Source organism: Nyctereutes procyonoides, unplaced genomic scaffold (genome assembly GCF_905146905.1).
Source record: "Nyctereutes procyonoides isolate TBG_1078 unplaced genomic scaffold, NYPRO_anot_genome, whole genome shotgun sequence".
Classification (NCBI taxonomy): Eukaryota; Metazoa; Chordata; class Mammalia; order Carnivora; family Canidae; genus Nyctereutes; species Nyctereutes procyonoides.
In genome coordinates this window covers 19,637,542-19,654,917 of record NW_026575160.1, presented here as the reverse complement: position 1 = coordinate 19,654,917, position 17,376 = coordinate 19,637,542, and the positions used below count along the sequence as shown (strand labels likewise).

Genomic DNA, 17,376 nt, shown 5'->3' with positions numbered 1-17,376 from the left:
CAGTCTGCAACCAGCTGGAACATTATTGTGTGGGCCAGGGTGCTCTGCTGAGCATCTGTTCCATGGGATATTAATAGTCATGGCATGAGAATAAGTTAGGGAAGCACGGGGTTAAACCAAAGCCAACAGGTGTCTCTATTGCAGGGCTTTTCAAATTGAGAAGAGAGCACACTGTGTTTCCCAAATTTGTTTAAGAATGAGACCCTTTTTCACTGAACAACTATCAATTCAGTTTAAAGAACACATTTTGGGGGCAGCCCAGGTGGCTCAGCGGTTTAGCACCGCCTTCAGCCCAGGGCTTGATCCTGAAGACCAGGGATTGAGTCCCATGTTGGGCTCCCTGCATGGAGCCTGCTTCTCCCTCTGCCTGTGTCTGTCCCTGCCTCTGCCTCTGTCCCTCTGCCAGTGTCTGTCCCTGCCTCTCTCTCTCTGTGTGTGTCTCTCATGAATAAATAAATAAAATCTTAAAAAAAAACACTTTTTGGGACACTAACATAAACTCTAATGGCAGAGATGGGGTGTGTGGGGCCTAAAAGCTGTTAGCCCAGTTGAAAAGCCACAGATTTGAATTAACTTCTAGCAAGGGTTAAGATATTTCTGTACTTTAAGGGTTCCTTCTCCAAAATTCCAAAAACTCATTAGCCTAGAGTCTATTTGCAAGGTTTGGGTTATTAACATCACAGACTGAGCCAGAGATGAAGTCTAAAGCTAGAGAATACCAGAGGGAAGTTCTTTCCTATGCCTAGGTGTCTTCTCCCAGATACCTGCATGGCTGGTCAAGCTCCCTCAAGTCTGCTCAAATGCCATCTCCTTATCAGATCCCCCTCTTACCACCCTATTTAAATGACAGCCCCATTTCTCAGCACCTCCTATGCCCCATTCTCCTTTCTCCCCCCATATCATATCTCCACACTAACATACTGTATAATTACCTCATTTGTTTTATGACAGTCTCATTACCACAACGTAGGCTCCATGAGGGCAGGCATTTTTGTCCCTCTGTTCACCTAGAACATCTCTAGATTTGGTATTCTAAATCTGGCACATTGTCTGGAACAACTGGAACAATGCTTAGTGCAAAGTAGCTGCTCCATAAATATTTGTTGAATGACTGGATCAAGAAAGACAGGATGTTAGGTTTTCACTTGAGGTTGTAGAGTGTATTTTATATTGTTTAGTCTTGCTCCTCTGTCATCAACCTCTAGATCCTAGGATACTAGATTCCATTTTGATCCTTTTGATCCCATTTTGATCCTTCATTACTGCCCCACCTCAAGCCTTAGAGAATCACTTTGGTGTCTGGTATCCACGAGGTGAACAGCAATAGCAGGAGCCTCTGTGTTACCAAAGCCCTCACTCTTAGTGACATCACACAACCCCTCACAAAGTTGCCAGCTTGCAAAAGTATTAAGGAGAATAGAGGAAATATTTCTATTTCCATACAAATAAAAATTACCAGATATTAATGCAGAGATGCTGCTCTGGGAAACAGCCATTGACCATCAAGAGAAGGTGACACAGTTTACTTAATAGCCCCCTAATACTGCATATTTATCAGTATTTGTTAATTTTTCTCTATTGTAAACAACTTTTTATGAACATTTTAGGATATAACTCTTTCATATTTAGTTTATGTCTTTATGGAGCATATTTAAAAACATATGTACTGAATCCCACTGTAAATTTTATCCTGTGATTATTTTCATTAAGTCTAATTTCCTGTGTTTAATTACTCAGATCTAAATTTTGAAAGATGCTTTATTCTTCCATCAATTTTAATGTTACCATGTACAGCTCAACAAGGAACATTTTATTTTATATTGAATATTTCCACAAGTTCTTTTCTTTTGGTGACCTTTTGTAGTTTTCAATACTATCAACAAGAGGTGACTTTTCAGACAGGTAATCATGTAACACTTTATATTTTATATACTTTCTTTAGTAATATATATTATGAATTGAATAACAGTATGATAATTTGCATTTATTTCTAGGGTAAACTATAATAAAAGTGTAAGTAATTCTCAGATATGGTAAGGTTGCTCTATGGTGAAAATGCATTCATTGTTTCCAAAAGTCTTCTTTCAACTTTGATGAATTTCAATAGGCTCTCTGGTATAATCAGCACATTCTTGGGTCAAAATGGTAGGGATAAAAACAATGGGGGCAAAATGTCCTACTTTGGATCAGCAAAGGCCAAATGGAAGATGTTTAATTTCAGTTAGTCATTGAAGGATAATTAAGATTTGCTGCCAGAAGGAAGGAATACAGATGGCCTTTTGCAGCTGCTCTGCTCCATATTTTTCACTGCACCATTTGAACAGGTGGATGGTATGATCTCACTCTTCTAGCCTATTTTGACTCATGTTTATGAATTTCTTATCCAAATTTTGCTAGCACTGATTAATCATCTTCTCATGAAATCTTTCTCAGAAGCAAAGCATTCTCTGGATCAAATGCCATTAAATCACTTTCCTTCATTGATCAAATTCTGTACTACACATTTATACCTTTTTCTTTTTTTTTTTACATTTATACCTTTTTCAATATTTTTCCCATTTTCATCTTTGTCCTCCTGAATTTATCAGATTATATTCCTCATAAATTTTAAGATTTTAGGGGCACCAAAGGGGCCCAGTGGTTGAGTATCTGCCTTTGGCTCAGGTCGTGATCCTGGGGTCCTTGGATCGAGTCCTGCATCGGGCTCCCTGTAGGGAGCCTGCTTCTCCCCCTGCCTATGTCTCTGCCTCTCTGTCTCTCATGAAAGAATAAATGAAAAATATTTTTTAAAGAAGATTTTGTGCAACACATTTTTAACTGAGATACTATTTTTATGCTGGGCAATGTTCTAGATGATGGGAATACCTAGTAAATCAAACAGATATTAATTCCTGCATTCACGGAACTTCATACTGAATCATTAATCAGGGCTGTAAAGTTGTCTAGAAATAATTTCAGAGTAATCATCTCTGGTTTTGTGAGTGTTCTTTTTGAAGCCACGATTTCTAACAAGTTCAGTGGTTCTGGGTCCAGTTTTGAGTTTTAATTTATTTTTTAAGAAGACTTGATTCTTCTATCAGTTTTTTTTAATCTGTATCTTGCCATGTGCAGTTTTAGCTGTTGACAGTTTTATTTCATGTCGATTATTTCTACTGAGTGTAATTTTTTTCCTGAGCCAATTTCTGCAGTATCCAGTATGACCAACATATGACCCTCTAAACAGTTTTTTCATGTATAGTAAGTTTTACCACTTGCATCTTTCGGCATTGTCAGTTTTATTTTGTGTTGATTATTTCTACTGAGCCAAAGATTTCCCCAGCAACCTAGTAAAAAGGTCCTTTGGGTCAAATTCTTGGGATTAAACCTGCAAAATATTTTTTTAAAAAATCCCTGATTGAAATGGTGTGGTAAAAATTGTGTTTCAAGATTTTGTATTTTGGAAGAGATGCATGGGAAAATATGAAAAGTAGTATTTCCTATACTTTAATGGGCACACAAATTACATGGGATCTTGATAAAATGCAGATTCTCAGTGGATCATGGGGCCTGATACTTTGCTTTTCTAACAAGCTCTCAGGAGATACTAATACTGCTAATCTACACACTGAGTAGCAAGGAGTTAGACTATATGCTTTACGGTCCTGCAGGCTAGAGTTCAAGTCTTACGGAACTTATTTAACCTCTGAGTCTGGTTTTATTCATCTGTAAAATGGGATGATAATACTATTACCTATCTAAGAGGGTTTTTTGTCAAGGTTAAATAAGATGATTTATATAAAATACTTAGCACAGGGCTTCCCACCTAGTAAATAATGAATGGTTACTCTTATCAATAGACCAGTAAAAATACATATGAGCACATGGCATGTTTCAGGAATGAACATTAAGTGGTCTGGCTACACAGAGTATGGTCCTTGGACCAGCAACATCTAGCAGCTTGAAAGAAATATGAAATCTCAGACCCCACCTCAGACCTACTGAGTAAGAATCTGCATTTTAACAAGATCCCCTGGAGATTCGTGTGCATATTATAGTTAGAGAAGCAAAGAAAGGGGATAAGAGATGATTCTGAAAAGGTATCCCAAGGACTGTAAATCACTTGACTTGCCCACTGAGGACCTTTAAAACTTTTTTGCAGGGCTGTGGGGTGGAAAATACCCATTCTTCCTATCCATCCACTCCCATACATTCCCATGTCAGGCACTGTGACTCAGTCAAGCGCCCTTTCCAGGTGAACCTTGGTTAATCTCAGGATCACACAATGCCCTGAATAGGGCTTATCGATAGATCCCAGGTGACAGAAATGATAATTTGCCATCACTGCAAGAGACCATTTGGAGCCCCCAAAAAACTTTTAAAAAGGAAAACATGAGACTATATGTAATGGCTTAGAAGAGTCTATGGTACCTGGTAAACCCTCAATAAATAGGAGTCAATTACTTCTACCTAGCCTAACAATCTGTTCCAACATTTTCTCCAAATAGTGAATAAATGAGAAAATTTAAGATGGTGTATTCATATTCTAGGGTGTTATAATGCCCTTTTATTGTGAAATGATGGAGGGGGTAAAACAGAATTTTTTAAATCCTCATATGGCAAAATTAAAATTTTAGCAACCCCATGTTCCCTTCATGACATGATGAATACCTGGAGGTGATTAGGGCCTGTATTTCTGGATACTTGGGTCACTTGAACTGGCAAAAAATCCAAAGCAGAGTGGAGTGGCACTTCTTACTGTTCTTCCTCTACTTGCCCCATGATGTCTGCCTTTGGACAAGTGACAACAAAGAAGAATGTTTTCTTCTGCAAATGGCATGCATTGTCCCTCTTTCCACATCACACCAGAGTTGATTCTGCATTTATAGAAAAACTGTTGACAAGTAGTGGGAACCTGTGGCAAGTCCAAAGATGCCAGTGTAGAGCCAGTATGGTAAAGTATAAAGTCCAACTGTCCCCATGGGGCACAGTCTACTGAATGTCTACTGAGAGCCTCCATATCACCAGCCCTCAGACAGAGGCTAATTTGGGTGGGAGTAGCAGAGCCCAGGGGCCTGGAGTTGAAGAGGGCTACTTTGCACTAGATGACCTGAGAGGACTTTTCCAGTGCGAGCTCTAGACTTTTGGACACAAGTGAACTGTTGGCTACGTTTTCTGGACGCCACACCACACCAGGATACCTTAGGCCCTAGAGCCAACACTGGCTTTGACATGCATGTGTTCCCACTTCCAAGAGCTCAGCTCTCCCTGAGAGATTTCACTCAGTGATTCACAGACCAAAGTGTCCTAACAAACTAAAGAACCAAAGTCTATTGAAGTTTAAGGCTACCCCTACTTAAAAACATTTTGTATTTATTGCCTTTTTTTTTTTAGGTGAAACACAGGAATCTATACACTATAGCACACCAGCCACCCATTCTTCATACACTCCCTGGTGTTACATTTGCAGTTGCTCTGGCATCTGATTCAAGAAAATTAACATGAAAATGCAAATAACAATAATGCCATATAGTGACATACACTGTTATGTGTAATTTTCTGACCGTTTTGTTACTGGCAGGGCAACCCAAGAGAGAAAAAGAGAAGGGGAACCAGAGTTCAGAGCTGCAGCATGTGGAGCTGGAACAGGAACCCCATTTAATACCACACTGTATTCCATATTTCCAATTCGGACTCTCCCTGACATCTTGTTGAATACCCAACTCACCCAAGCTCATCATTAATTCTCTTTCAAAGTGTGGTATCAACAGACTTTGCATAAAAACATCTACCAAATAATGAAGGCTTTGGTTCTACTGGATTGCTTTGAAACAGCAGCCCTTAAAAACATGATTAAAAGTTTCCATTGAAGTTTATTATTAATGAATAAGGTTTTGTACTTATGCATATGAGGCCTTCTACAGAGAAGGATTTCAAATTCCTTTCTAAATGAGGCCTGGTACAAACATAACCACTTCCCTTCATGAGTAGATGCACTAGAGCTGGTCTATGTGGCCCATTAGGGGCCATGCCTTAAAATGTAAAGTATTTTAACTTCTTCTGAAAAGCTTAAAAAGAAAAAGAAAAAAATAGTGCTCACCACCTCCCAGCTGATTTGTTATATTAACCATGTCTTTTGTTTTCTGTATTCTGATGTTTTGACATCTGAGACCTTACCGCCCCTGGAGAGACTGCCCACCCCAGGCTTAGCTATTCCTAGATAGGAATGACTCACCCATAAGCACACTCTTCAAATGCACACCAACCATTCTAGAGCCCATAGTTCAACCACCCCCTTTATCAGGCTCTCACACTCCAGGCCATGGTCCAGCTAATCACCTCAGGGCCAGAGACCAGACAACTAGGGACATCTCCTATGCCCTTGAGTCCACTGAAAGTATTCAATCTGGCCAATCTTAAGCCTGCTTACCCTGCCGTGCTTGTTCCATCCCACAGAAACCACAAACAAAGGCTCTTGTCTTGTGGTTCTCTCTCTCCCTCTGCCTTCCAACTGACCCCGGTAATTCTCCAAATGCCCCACTGCCCTCCCCACCCCTGATGTGTCAAACCCCTTCCTCTTGGGAACTATAAGAAACTGTCTTTTCAATGGCAATCTTCCTCTTGATCTGATGACCTGACCGTACCTCAGATCCCCTGTGAATACACTTTATAACTATCATTAAACACTGATTTACATGAACTTGACAGTCCTGATCACCTTTCTCACCAGATGAGAACAGCGTATCTCCAGTTTTTTTGTTCCCCAGTTCTTCCAGAGGGCTCCCATAATCGTCTGGTTCCCCACCACTTTCTCCTGGGTCCTATTTACCACCCCACCGCTTCCCTACAAGAGCTTTTCGTCTCAGAATTGTTACCTTCATTAGGCAACACTGACGTTCAAACAACTTAAACTTTCAAGCCTCCCAGAAATTCCTTGCCCCATCTTGAGAACCACCCTCTGAAACTGCTCACTTCTGTTACAACTTCCAAAAATGTGGAGTTTATTTCATTTTATCCTTAGCAGGGATTACGGAGATGTGGTTATACCTCTTCTTCCAAAAATTCCTTTGAGGCTTCTAAAATGACCTCCTTTCTATAGATGTTGAGGGTTCTTGGATTGGTAAAGAAAACATTTTCCCCTTCTTTCCCCCAAACAATTAATTTCAGTGGGGCTCTATTTCCCTGAGAGAGAGAGACCTCTGCCACCAGTGTGAGTAAAGAGATTGATTTCCCTCTGTCCCCAATTCCAGCACTTTCAGGTCCTCCTTCAGAAGGATTTGGTAACAATTTTCCACACAAAGAGGACCCGCCAATTTTATGAAGGCCAAAGTAAATGCTTCAAGAAGGTGCACAGAGACAAGAGATTCTTTTCCCAGAAGACTTGAGACATGCAGGAAGATGCTGGGCTTCAAAATGCACCCCTTCCAGCTGCCCACACCGTCCCCCTCAAAAAAAGAAAGAAGGAAAGATTATTTTCTAATTTTCAGTGCCAAATCCGTATCATAGGATTTGGAAGTGTCTGAGGTGACCTTACATACAGGTTTCCTCTCCTTATCTGTATTTTTCTAACTCACCTCCCAACACTCAACTTGGTTACCCATTTCTCTGTTATATTTCACCTGAAATAGAGGTGCTGTGCAAATCTCAATACAATTTGATAACACAGAATAGGAGAAAAAAGAAAATGAAATAATTGACTTACTCACTGCTGCGGGGATTTTGATTAAACCTGGGTTTGAACTGGGAGACTAAGGACTCTCCAAGGATAGTATGTCTAGTTTAGGGGGTTGGCATTTCTGGGAAATAAGGCCCCTCCTCTCTCCACATGCAGCCTTGGAATTGGGAATCTTAGAAAATGATTCTTTCCAATCACCTGAGGAAGATGTTCTCAGTCCTCTCTCCATTGCCCATCTGTGCTCCTCTGAGCTCAGTGCCTCTGGCCCAAATTGCAGCCTCTCCGGGAAATGCACCTGTGTTTCTCTGCTGGAAGGCCTTTGCTGCTAGGTGGTAGGCCAAAACCACAAGGGAATTCATGTTGCCCATGAAGAGCTCCCAGCAACAGCCCCATGGGTGTTGGTGTATAAACACCCCAGCTCCCTTACCTCTCAGGGGGAGAACATCGTACCCCAAGATGTATTCTATTGCAGCTGCCAGAAATCCGCAGCCGAACTAAACTTCTGTTCCCCACAGTGGGAACTTGCTTGATAATGAGCCCTCACCTTGGCCTCCTTCCCTTCCCTGTCTCACTTTCCTACTCCCCTCCACCAAGTGCTTCCTGGGATCACCTCTATTGGAGTCCTTGTCGTAGTATCCGCTTCTGTATCTGCTCACTATCTGCTCAGACTAAGACCATTTGTGAAAGAGATCAACCCTTTTTTTGGAAGTTCTTTTTTAGAATAAGATGTGAACTTTAATGGAGTCATTCGTGTACATAGTTATTGTACATGTCACTGCGTGCAAAGCCCCCTGCCCGTGCCTCTGACTAGAAAGATAGGCTTTTGCTGTTCCGAGTCATCCTGCACAGTAAAGAGCAATTGGGTATTGAAAAGCCAAAGCTCCAGAGTCGGAGTGCTAGAGAAACTAGTGCACACTTATACGTAAGTATATGGATATTTACATATAAATATAAATATATCTCGCCCAAAAGATAGGTCCATATCCTAACACCTGCTGGGTGTGCAATTTTGAGTACTTCATTCTCCAAACTTCAGTTTCCTTATCGATAAAGAGGACATAATAGATGTCCCTACTTTAAAGGATTAAATGAGATAACTCATATAAAACACTTAACACATCGTCTGGTGCAAAGCAAATACTCAATAAATGTCAGCTCCTCTTATTGTCCTTGTACTTTCAGTTTAAATGACTCCTCCTTAGGGAAGCCTTGCCTGACTTGAGATTCAGTCTGTCTCATAAGTTCGCACAAATTCCTATGCAGCACCTATGATATACATACATAGTATATATGAAGAATATACATATAATAAATTCATACATGTATATCTTCGGTGGTAGCGCAGAGCTATTCACATAACAGATGCACAGTAATGGTTGTTGAAGGAGCAAATAGGTAAATAGGATAGGATCCCTGCCTTCTAAGAGTTATAAAAATTAATGGCAAATGTGGACAAATTCATGTAGAATTAGACCCTTACAAAATAACTTCACTCCTTCACAACACTCCTCCACAAATAGTTACCCCAAAAAGAGCTCTGCTTTGCAAAAGCTGCAAATCCTTCTAGAAGTACTGCTGTGTTCAGGTCACCACCTGCCTCCAAAGTCTCCCTAGAGAAAACACAATAGGCCTTTTACTTTCTAATTAGCAGGATCCCCTCCAGAACATTCTAGCACTTTTAAGAAGCTTTTGCTCACCATGATCTCCCCTTAAAGAAATCCTAGCTCTGTACTATTAACGTTTCCTTATTGAACTGAGGGGAGAGCTGGGGACAGGAACCTTATTATCTCCCTATCTTCAGCATAGAATATTTGCCCTGTGCTCTTTTGCCGAAAGTGGCTCTTGAGAAGATGTAAGAGGGGAACAAGAAGTGGTTATTGCCAAGATAACCATGGATGTTACCACCCACCTAGGCCACACACTCTAGAACACAAGCAGGGAGTTTACTTTCCAATTCTTTACTATTTGATAATGACAGATCTACAAGGATATGGTCTGGCTTCTATGGAACACATTGTCATGGGCAGCCCAGGTGGCTTAGTGGTTGTTTAGCGCCGCTTTCAGCCCAGGGCATGATCCTGGAGACCCAGGATCAAGTCCCATGTCAGGCTCCCTGCATGGAGCCTGCTTCTCCCTCTGCCTGTGTCTCTGCCTCTCTCTCTGTGTGTGTCTCTCATGAATAAATAAATAAATAATCTAAAAAAGAAAAATGGAACACATTGTCATCTGGAAATGTCACTTTAACCATGGCCACCCCAATTGAGTTGTTGGGTCATTTGAAGGTCACAGAGAGGTGTCATTCCTTCTCCAGCCTCTCAGTACAGAGGAAGGCAGGGGCACCAGGAAAGCAATGCCTACCTTGGAGTCCCAGCCGTGGGTGCCCTGGCCGCAGACCGCCTCCTCACCTCGCCTTCTGACACCAGACAGCTCCAGATGGTAACCATTTTCATGTTTTCCCAGTTAGGTTTGGAACTGAACCAGTGTCAGCATTCTTAATTCTATGACCAGACACTCTTGAAAATCCCGTTTCTCTGTAATGGGATTATTTGGGGTCAGCTTCTGACATTTATACTTCTTTCTGTGCTCTGCCTCAGGCCCCCGACCTTGGTGCTCAGGCTCTCAGACCAGGAACCACCTGGCATCCCTACACTGTGGCACAGCACACAGGTGTCGGAGTAGGCAGAGAGCGTGTCTTGTTTTACATTGCTAGAAATGGCTTTCCTGATTATAAAAGCTGTGAGTAAAAAATAAAAGCCTCCAAAAAAGTATAAAAACAAAAATTAGTCATTATCTTACTGTTTGGAAAAAAAAAAAAAGAAAGAAACAACCAAAAACCTTTTACCATTTGATGTCGCTCTTCCAGGCTTTTGTAATACAACATATACATATTTTCTTTTGTTCTATGTCCTTGCAAAATTGGGATCTTATAAACAATGGATCTTGATGAATCTCCAAAAGAACCTTCTCCAGTTTATTGAGTGGTTTTAATCTCTACAGCAAGAGTGCAACATTAAATGGCAGAGGTGAGGACACAGCCTGAGGTAGGCTCTGCAGAAGGCAAAGCAAACAGGCACAGCCTGGCTTCTGCGCCTAGCAAAGCTGAAATAAACTGCTGGGGCCTTCAACTTACTAGCTCCGTGTCCTTGGACGAGTTACATAACAACCCCCCTAACCTGCAGCTTCTTATCTAGTGCACAGAAAATGATTAGCACGTGCCTAGCAAATAGGTAAAGACACAAGTAGTGTTAGTAACTATCTCCTAAATGACAATGTGGTGCCCAAAAATACTTCAATTACTTCCTCTGGCTAAGCATTTCATCTTAAGAAACAAAGGCCAATTTATATGATAATTACTGATTATATTAGTCTACTCTGGCTGCTATTACAAACTACCACAGACTGATGGCTTAAGTAACACATATTAATTTCTCACAGTTCTGGAGGCTGGAAGTCCAAGATCAAGATGCCAGCTGGTTCAGTTTCTGATGAGAGCTCTCTTTCTGGCTTGGAGGTGGCTGCCCTCTTGCTGTGTCCTCACATGGCAGGAAGAGAGAGGGGGACGAGTAGGCTTTCTGATGTCTCTTCCTATAATGACACAAATCCTATCCGATCAGGGCCTTGCCTTTATGAGCTCACTTAATTGAGATTACTTCCTTGTAGGCCCTATTTCCAAATACAGTCACATTTGGGTGGGGGACACAGTTCAGTCCAAAAAAATAATAGTTTACTCCCATGGAGAAAAGCAATGTGATGCTTTTACACTACAGCTGAGCTGAACATATGGAGAAAGAAGAGGGCAAGATGAGCCCTCCCCACTGTAATGAGAGCAGCACCGTGAATCTACTCCCACAGGTAGGTCGGCATGTTCTTCAAGACCTTTGTCAATGCCCAGAGAAAAGCAAAATTCACTTCTGCAGACTCCAAGAGGAAGTCCAGAAGTGAAAACTCACTGTTTTGGAGACTTATGCTATTGGGAGTGGCTTCTAGTTTCACATTAGGAGAGGTTTCAGTTTCAGGAGTCTTCCCTGCTTTAGATGAAGAAGAGATAAGGAGGATATAGCTCCTTTTTAGAAAATTAAGGCAATTCCCTCCTCTCCAGCTGTTGGAGGGATTTCCTAGTTTTGTGGCAGCTGGATGGTGAATGATGTTGCTGATGAAGAGAGAAATTCATTGTAACTCCAAAATGATGCATCTGGACCTCTCTGTTCCTGTGTGCCCCCTCCCAGCCAGTCCTGCGAACACTGGTCTGACCCCTGACCTTCAGGCCAGCATCTCAAATCCAAAGCTCTGATGGGCCCCACGTATTCTATCTGCAGACTGTGAGGGAAGCTTTGGTTCCAGAATTCCACGGACCACTTCCTCTTCATTTTCTGCATAAAGAAGACAGGGTTGTTTCCTGAGAAATTTCACTCTGAGACATGCCTCTGTCTATTGAAGAACTGAAGTATCTCATGTCGTGGGAACTGTGCTCAAACTTCTCAGTGGTTCCTGACTTCTAGATTTTGCAAACTAAGAAATATATTCTGGGAGATTCTCAGAATTGTCAATTGAGTACACGCTGTCATGAAAGAGAAGACATTTTAAATTGGGAAGAAGGTATTCCCAAAATAAGTTAGTCTTTCCCACAAAGGGCCTTAAACTTGAAGATTTTTAACTTTAAACTTTGAAGGTTAAACCTTAAACTGGCACATGCTTAAGTTAAGTACTACAGTCATTTGCCACAAATCACAAACTACCTCCAAGATGGCACCAATCTACTAATTAGAATTTTGAAATGGCCTTTTATTCTGTTCTTCCTTTTTCTCATTTTTAAAGCTGGTTCTATTTTTCTCACTCTGTCCTCCTCTCATCCTCTTGTCTCTTATACACACAAATTCATTTGGCTAACCCCATAGGATCAGTGGTGGACAAACAATTGTGGTCAGAGTTGAAGGGCATGCCAGGTCTGGATGAGAAAATGATTCCTGCACCTTAAGCTTTGCAAAGCCCCTGAAGTGATTTATGGGAAATAGATTTACTTCAACCATGCTTGCAAGTTACAGGAGATTCTGAGCTCTCTGAGTACAGGAATTAGTTGTCTTTCCTCTCTATTCCCCTTGGCTTGGTACAGTGTCTGGCCCAGAGGAGGACTTCAATAATTCCTTGTTGAATTTACATAAGTTGAATGATTATTCATTCATTCGTTCACCCTAATTATTTTTTCCTTCTGATCCCAGACCTCATTTAGCCAGAGACTGCAAGAGAATTGTGGTTGAAAAACAAAAACACTAATTCAAAAGGAGACATGCACCCCTATGTTTATTGTAGCATTATTTACAATAATCAAGGCACGGAAGCAACCTAAGTGTCCACTGATAGATGAATGACTAAAGATGTGATAATATTGTATATAAATAATATAATAGATAATGGAATATTACACAGCCATAAAGAAGGATGAGCTTGGGCAGCCCAGGTGGCTCAGTGGTTTAGCGCCACCTTCAGCTCAGGGTGTGATCCTGGAGCCCTGGGGTCAAGTCCCACATGGGGCTCCCTGCAGGAAGCCTGGGCTTTTCCCTCTGCCTATGTCTCTGCCTCTCTCTGTGTGTGTCTCTCATGAATAAATAAATAAAATCTTAAAAAAAAAAAAAAAGGATGAGCTTTTGCCATTTGCAACCACATGGATGGACCTAAAGGGTATTATGCTAAGTGTAAGTCACACTGAGAAAAACAATGTCATATGATTTCACTCATATTTGGAATCTAAAAAAATAAAATTAATGACTAAACAAACAAACAGAATTGAACCTATAAATACAAAGAACAAACTGAAGTTTGTTAGAGGGAAGAGGGGGGTGGGCAAAATGAGAGAAAGGAAGTAAGAGATACAGGCTTCCAGTTATGGAATGAATAAGTCATAGGAATAAAAGTCACAGCATAAGACTATAGTCAGATACCATAACAGTATGTGGTGACAGATGGTAGCCACACATGTGGTGAGCACAGGATAAGGTATAGAGATGTTGAGTCACTATGTTGTATACCTAAAACTAATGTAACATTGTGTCAACTATGCTCAAATACAAAATTTTTTTTTAAATATTTTGATTAAAAAAACAAACAGAAGTGCCTGGGTGGCTTAGTCAATTGGCTGTTGACTCTTGATTTCAGCTCAGGTCATGATCTCAGGCTCATGAGATTGAGCCCTGTGTCGGATTCCATGCTGGGCGTGGAGCCTGTTGAGGATTTTCTCCCTAACCTCTCCCTCTGCCCCTCCTTCCTCCCTGCATGCACGCATTCTCTCTCTCCCTCTCTCTTTCTCTCTCTCTCTCAAAAAAAAAAAAGATTAAAGAAAATAAAAATAAAATTTAAAAACCACAAGAATTGTGATTGGGACCCATCCTACCACCATCTCAGTTACACATTGCTATATTTTATTCCCAGAAACAACACAATTCAAGAGTGACAGGGCTTGGAATAGAAGGCAGCCAAATGCCATTAAGAGAGCAAATGCTGACCAATGTTTCTTCCTTTGCCGAGACTTCCTCCTACTCTCTCCTCTGCAATGGACTGATTCATACGACATAAATGCATGTTCATAATAACCACCATCTGTGGACCGATTAATATCATTTTGTGAATTTCAGTGTCTTGGCACTTTACACTTATTTTTAAATATTTACTTAAATAAGCCCTATTTAGACCTTATTTAGCAAAAGGAAAATGAAGTAATTAAAAGTTCAATAAAGCCAATGCAAAAATTCACACTAGTTGCCCCAAATTTTTATCTCTTTAGAGATTGAGAATTTCAGATATATAATAAAATATAGAGGGCTCTGGATTCCAGAGGTCTCTGTAACCAACATCCTCACTGACTCCCATCCTGACACTGGACCACCTTGTCACCTTCTTCAACTAAATCACTGAGCAGATACAATCCAGGAGAATTTAAGAACTGTTATTTCAAGAGAGATCTGAAAGAAAAATTAAACTTTCCACCTGGTTTTTCCTTATCATCTATGTAATACCTAAACAGTAATGGCAGAGCAGTCCAACTTATAGCAATTTAAGCAGAAATGAGACACTTTGAAAAGAAATTGTGAGAACTTTTAGGACCAAAGGGATGTTAAAGAACTAGGTTTGGGCAATGGCAGGAACCAATGAAGCACCGAGGACCAGGTGGTAAGGGCCATGTGACCAGAATCACCAAATCCCAGACACCTCTGCTGGCTCAGCAATGAAACTGAGTCTGAAATATTATCTTCTTTCTTGTGTTATTTATTGAATATTCAAAGTCCCAGAAATAGTTTCTGATTGGCTAAGCTTTCTTGCCTGGCCCTAAAATCACATGTTTGATCTTTAGGTCCCATTCTTGGCCTTTAAACATAACAATGGGCAGTAGAGAGGAAGAATCTGGACTCCCAGATGCCATAATGTGAGGTGCAGCCTTAGAATTGCTATAATGTTAATCCACATTCAAAAGGGCATTCCTCCAAAGATTGGAAGGTTGGGATGCCAGTAGGAAGGTCACAGGGGTTGGGTATTAGAAGCTAAGAAACAAGAAAGATCCACTAGAATTGCCCACGAGAATAGAAGTGTTCCCCTTTACTCTGACATTGGTATGGTGTTAACTTAAAATATGTGTATATATTTTAAAACTTCTCTCAATTTGGGGAATCTCTTTCAAAATACTTTCCCTAACATAGTTAATTATGAACATGCTAGATTTAAGCATCTACTTCCTAAGATGATTTTTTTTTAAATCAAGTTAAGGTTTCTTATTCTTATTAACAAAAGCATGTCACAGACATATCTCATAATCACTCTCTCATCTCATCCTTGTTTCTCTCTGGTTTCCAATATGAGGAGGAGAAAATGTACCCAGTAGTGATGCTTCAAAAGGAAAAAGACTTTGGCCATAAGGCAATAAGAAATCCTTTGAGAATTGGAAAGAGAGGAAGGGGAGCTCCCAGAAGAGAAAAGGAAAAGAGTTGAAGGTAAAAATGGAAGCTGGTTCGTGTCTAGCTACCATTGGGTATCTGCTATGTGCCAGACACACAGCTTATGTGACACATATGTGCTTATCATATTATTGTCTCCAAATCACAGATGAGACAACAGACGTTAAAAGATTTAAACCACCAAATGAATGATTGAACAAATGAAATGTAGATGTTGTGTAGAGTTAAGAGGTCATGGCACCTAATATGCCCAGGGCCTACGTGGTTGGCCAAATCTTGTCACCACGCCCCTCATCAAATCTAGAGCATGTTGTGTGCCTTCTTCCCTGCCCAACAATTCTGCTACCTCTTGGGCCTTAGTAGTTCTCCAAACCCCAGAGCAACCAGCTATAACTTAATACGACTTTACTCTAGAATCCAGTCAATCACCTACAGCCACATTGTCCTGATTCACCTGAAGATCATTCAGCAGCTGAAAGGCATCTGGTGATCAGCCCTGTCATGTCAGTAACCATAATACTCGATGTTGATCTGTCTCCTTTTTTTTTTTTTTTGATTTGTCTTCCTAACAAAGTCATGGCCATGTACTGTGTGGAACCGTGTCCAATGCCTCACATGTGGAAGGCACCCAATAAACATTTGCTGACCAAAACCCAAAATAAGATAGCAGTGACTTTTGAGTACAGGATGCCTTAAAATTGTATAGGAGCCACTTCCCAGTGAGAAAATCCTGCCCTACCTAGTTCCACCTTCCTCAATACTTTGTGTTTCTAATTCCTATAATGTCTCCCACCCACATCTGCCCACAGGATAAGAGCACCACATCTCAGCTACTACCTGAAGTCAGTGACCCTTATCACTACAGAAGCAATGGTATTCAGAACAATGACCAAAAGATGCAGCAGTATTAATTGCTAGTGGAATGCTTTGATCAGTTTGTTCTTCCTAGGGTCAAGAATTATAGACTCATTGTGAGTTGAAACAAAGGTCCTTCTATTTATCTCCTACTTGAACAGTAATTCAGTTAACTGAAACACTTAATTCTCTGAGCATTCTGGTAAATCAAGGCTTTACTGTCCTATTCTTGGGCAATTTTCCCTTTTTACATCTACTGCATTTTTATGATCTTCCTAAAGCAGTATGCTGCTTTTATGGAGAAAGTTGAATTATAATAACTTACATTTGTATGTGGTGAAAAAGCTATTTCTGACAACAATCTGTAACAAAGGCAGGCAGGTGTTAATGGACCTATTTTATCTTTGATTAAACTGATTAAATATGGCTAGGTTCACAAGATAGGTAAAGAGTTCCCATCCAGTCATACAACAAATATTTGCTAAGCACCTACTGTGTGCTAAGTGTTGTGTGGGGTCTTGGGATGCAATTATAAGCCAGCTGGACAGCTTCTCCTCCCACAACGTGTCTGGTTCTGTGTGTTGCCACCTCCCTATCCCTTGCAGGATCCCTACCCCTTGCCAAATAAATTCCTTTGAAGGCCCCTAAAGAGTCTACCCAACTACACACACAAGAAACTAAGCCTATAGATATCTTCTAGGGAAAGATGGCTATAAACATCTCTATATGAATGATTTAAGCATCTCTCAGTGCATGGGATCAGGACTTCAGGTTCCTTACCCTCACCTTCAAGGGGGGGTGGAGTTCAGGTCACCAGACACACTGTGAAGTCCACTTTGTCCAGTTATGAAACCCTTGCTCTTTCTGATATCAGTGGGTCATTTATGAGGAAATAAATAGATTTATAAAAATACTGGAAGGGAATCAACT

General features: G+C 40.7%; 1 long non-coding RNA gene across 1 annotated transcript in view; it reads right to left on the bottom strand.

Annotated features, from left to right (window-relative positions):
* Positions 1-11,242, bottom strand: part of LOC129502901 (uncharacterized) — a 39,265-nt gene extending 28,023 nt beyond the window's left edge. The window contains exon 1 of the long non-coding RNA XR_008663070.1: positions 11,085-11,242. This is a non-coding gene — a long non-coding RNA (uncharacterized LOC129502901). The remainder of the gene's footprint in view (positions 1-11,084) is intronic.
* Positions 11,243-17,376: the final 6,134 nt, after the last annotated feature.